Below are 4,802 nucleotides of genomic sequence, written 5' to 3'. Positions count from 1 at the left end.
TTATTAATGTTAAATAAGTTATTTGTACGTATATATTTGTGAAAATAAATGTATTAAATCTCAGATGCCAACAAAGTTGCCAAATTATTTCTCATTTAAATATCAACACAGTCTTTGCTATCATCAATGTTTTGTTGGGATCTTTGGTCTTGGATTCCATTATCAACATTCGTTGTTCCAATAGTTAAAGGCACGTAATCCGAAGCATCTCTATTAATGATAAAATTATATCATTCACATTATAATATTATGGATGACAATTTTATTTTATAGACCTGACATTAATGAATAATAAATTTTAAATTTTTGTTTAAAAATACCGAAAGCCTGCTCCATGTGGACTCTTGTTGACCTAAGATAATAATTAAAAGTTCTCTGTTCTCGGTGAGGTTTCCGTTGTTTCTATATGGAGTCATTACGAACTTTGAAATAGGGTAAGCAGAGTCGTTTAAAATAACTGCATTCTCAGCCCGTTTCAACTTGGCTATTATTCCATACTTTCGCGTCATGGCAACTTCCTGGGTAGTCAATAAATATATTACATCCAAAAAACGAAATTTATTGTGTGAAATGGCCTAAAGATAATATTTCTTTGAAAATACTCGGAATATATCTAATTGCAAAATTAAGCTCACTTGCATTATTATGGAATGGGTGCCTTTTCGATGGTAATAACTAATGAGTTGGTATCTTAAAATGAGTACCATCTAGACAACTAATTGCGAACGGAAACGGATAACTTCTACTGTTCTGAATTGTTTCCATTATCTCATATTGGCATTCAGCGGAAGGAAGGATTCAATTCCTCTGGAAAAATTTATGAGTTGATATATTTAAATTCATGAATTTACTGTATATAACGTATGGCAACACTGCTATTTGTCATAAATGTAAACATACAAATCTTTTGAAAGTTTGAATGTGCAAAATAGTTTTTAAAGTATATTTATTTTCTTAAAAAATACACAATTAGTGTAAATTTTGGATATATTTGAATGTGTACAGTGTAATTAAATATAGTATATTAATTGAAAAATGTGTGAAAAGTGGGCTCAACATAGTGCAATAACGAGCATTACCTTTACAAATTTTTTAACTAAACTAAACTTTATTAGAAATATCTCGAAAACTATGAGTCTGAGGAGGCTATATGTGTGCACATTTTTTAATCCTGAGGACCTCCTCCATCCATCCGTACCATCAAATCACGGCGCCAAAGAATCGTAATATTGCCAAGTAAGCACATACAGGTATATATATATTCGTATATATATACAATAATAGGTATTTAATGTACATATTTTATTTCACTAGTGGATTCAGTAAATGTAGAACCATTAACTACTGAATTAACGAAACAGCATTATTGGATGCGAAAACAACAACGGATGTGTTTGATGAGCCACAATTTTCCAAATCCACATTCCAACAATCTGTTATAATTAGTATTAAATTGTAACTTTAAGTAGTTAGATTTATACTTCTATTTTACTTCAAAAAAAAAAATTCATATCAGAAAATTGTGGGAAAGTTTTCAGAAGAGTGGAAAGAAATGTCCAAGACGAGATAATATGGTAATATTACGATTTTTCCGGCGCCGCGATTTGATGGTACGGATGGATAGAGGAGGTCCTCAGCATTAAAAAATGTATACACATATACCGTCCTCAGACGCATAGTTTTCGAGATATTTCACTTTAAAGTTCAAAAATTTGTAAGAACAATGCTCGTTATTTCACTATTTTAACCCACTTTTCACATATTTTTTAATTAATATATATTTAATTACACTGTACACATTCGTATTTATCAAAAATTTACACTAATTGTATATTTTTTAAGAAAATAAATATACTTTAAAAATTATTTTGCACATTCAAAGTTTCAAGTGATTTGCGTGTTTACATTTATGACAAATAGCAGTGTTGCCATACTTTGTGTCCTGAAAATATTATTAGCCAGTGCAGTGCAGAAAGTAGTTCGACACAAAAGAACTATGAATACCCCGGTGTTCGATCGATGAGGGTTATTTTTTTTTAAGCGCGGCCGTAGGCCGCCAGTGCAGAAAGTAGTTCGACACAAAGGAACTATGAATACCCCGGTGTTCGATCGATGAGGGTTATTTTTTTTGAAGCGCGGCCGAAGGCCGCCAGTGCAGAAAGTAGTTCGACACCAAGGAATGTTATTTTTTATCTTTATTTATCAATTAACATAATATACAAAAACCGTTTGTATCATTTTCTTTATAAATGTTAAAAAGAAAAATTTTTCATAGTTTTTTTAAAACATAATATGTGGCAACACTGGTACTTGTAATGACATGTGAAGAAAAACAAAACAAAACAAAATAGGACTAAATTGCATGTAAAATTGTGGAACTTTAAAGTGAAATATCTCGGAAACTATGCGTCTGACGACGGTATATGTGCATACATTTTTTAATCCTGAGGACCTCCTCTATCCATCCGTACCATCAAATCGCGGCGCCGGAAAAACCGTAATCGTGCCGATAATATGATAATATGGATAATAATATAGAACGCGAAATTCTCAAAGAACATAGAGATGAGATATCCAAAATGATGGAAAAAGAAAGCTTCGAAAAAATGGGTATGTTCAATTCGATGATGGCAACAATCATCATCTTCAAATGAATGTTAAATAAATTTCTGATTTATTTTATAAACAAAAACAGAGAACATATATTTAAGGTAGTTTTTAATTGATCTCGCATTTCTTTAGGTTCAAACAGTTTTCTTGAATAATTTGTAATGAAGTTCTATCCTAAGGCTGGATATATTCATGCTGCGTTCCAACTTCATCTGACCAAATATAGAAATATTCAGCCTTATCGTGAACTTCGTGTGAACACCGTTCCCAATGAAAGAGTTCCCAAATTTGTGCTTTTCTTATCGGGAACTTCACATAGGAAATATTTCCCATATTCGAAAATGTCCCCTTAAAGTAATATATTTTTTTCTTGTGAAATCACAAAATTCGTTTACAAAGTTGAGAGGAAACAAACTTTCATTGAAAAGTAAGTATACTTCATTAACAATTTTTTTAATCTAAAAAACTGTTTTTATGAAATAAGGTACTTATATCAATAAGGTCCAATTAACATATTTGGTCAACACTATGACGGAAAACATACGAAAAGGATTTCAGAAGGAGAATAAAGAAAATGTAAATGCATATTGGAAGAATTTGATGTTTGCCTCAACGGCATGGGGCCAACATTAAAATCATTGGAATGGAAAAAAGTAAACCATGTTGAAAACTTAGATGTGTACATAACTATTACTATGTTCGGACAGACAGTGAAAACATGTTCTCGTGGTGTATTTCTTCCTCACTCACCTTTTATACCACCACTATTATTCCGAAAGAAATCAACGTTAGTGTATATGCACATGGGTAGGTTTGTACAATGAGGGTTTATTAAAAAAGGTTAAAATTGTATATATAACGTATATAAAATATCACTCCGGTCGAACGTGGAGTGAAGAATTTGTGAAAAAAAATGTGTACCGATCGAAGAGGCCGAAAAACGAAATTATCGGACAGGCGTACAAGTCGCTGGTCGAAAACGAAGTGAAGTGCTGATCTCCGTGTGGTTCCTTTTTTCCCTTTGCTGTGTGGGATCAGATGGTGTATGTGTGGATGTCCGGGGGAAGATGCTCATTTATACATCCTGGGCCCCCCTAGGTGAGTATTCAGCCTAGTAGCCTCTGAAGTTGTTGCAGTGTTGCAACAACGTTGCTGAGGCCTGTCTTACGACGGGCTTGCGGCCTAGGATGGCGCCTCCGATGCGGGGTGGTATGATGATGGCACCAGGAGCGGGACTCCTCCGAAGGGAAGGCTTGCCTTCGCGGTTGCGGTCGCGGGAGTCGTCGGCTGGCAGTACGGCCGCGAGGGATGTGATGACGCTTGACGTCGGGGCCGGCGGTGCGGTGCAGCATCGTGTGATGATGCCGCATGCATACCTGGCACTGGTACCCGGTCGTGCATTCGCGCGTGAGATGGGTAGGCGCCAGGCAATTCAGTATTCAATATTGATCTGTTAAGAGATATCATGTTAATTATTATATGTTTGTATCGACTCATATGGGCGTTGGTAATGTGGCACGAGTGAGTCGTCATGTGGATCGACTCTTTTACTTTGGTTTTGTTTTTTTGGTGGGTATTTATGTCTAGTGGATGAGTTTATTATTATATATATTTTTTCCATTTCTTTGTTTATTAGTTGCGGTTACATTTCGATTTTATCTGCGGTTGGCAAAAACCATAACTTAACTAGCGGTCTAGTTAGCGTTCCCGATTGTGTACGGAGATCGACTATGCGAATATGACCGTCGGAGCCGTAGTACAGCTTCTCTATGCGGCCAAGCCGCTATTCGGTAGGGGGGAGACAATCGTCAATGATTAAGACACAATCTCCAAGCTTAGGCGCATTTTCTGTTATTTTCCATCGCTACCTTCTGTGGAGGTCCTTTAAATAATCATCTTTCCATCGACGACTAAAGTTAACCATCGGGGGAATTGGGACCATTTTCTAAGCGAAGAGGTTTCACTTGTTCGTCCCAGTCAGTTCCGTCTGGCCATAATTCTTGTATCAGAATTTTCGCTTGCATCATAATTGGCGAAAGCCATCCTGCGGGGTCGAAAAGTTTTGCTACCGAGGATAAAATTTGTCTCTTTGTTATGGCGGATAATGCGGATATTGACTCTGTAGTGTATGAAAACTTGTCAGTTATCGCATTCCATTGGATACCTAGTATTTTTGTTGTACTTTCCTTTTC

The sequence above is a fragment of the Bactrocera tryoni genome, unplaced genomic scaffold (assembly GCF_016617805.1).
Source record: "Bactrocera tryoni isolate S06 unplaced genomic scaffold, CSIRO_BtryS06_freeze2 scaffold_25, whole genome shotgun sequence".
NCBI lineage: Eukaryota > Metazoa > Arthropoda > Insecta > Diptera > Tephritidae > Bactrocera > Bactrocera tryoni.
Note: the sequence above shows the minus strand (reverse complement) of the source record.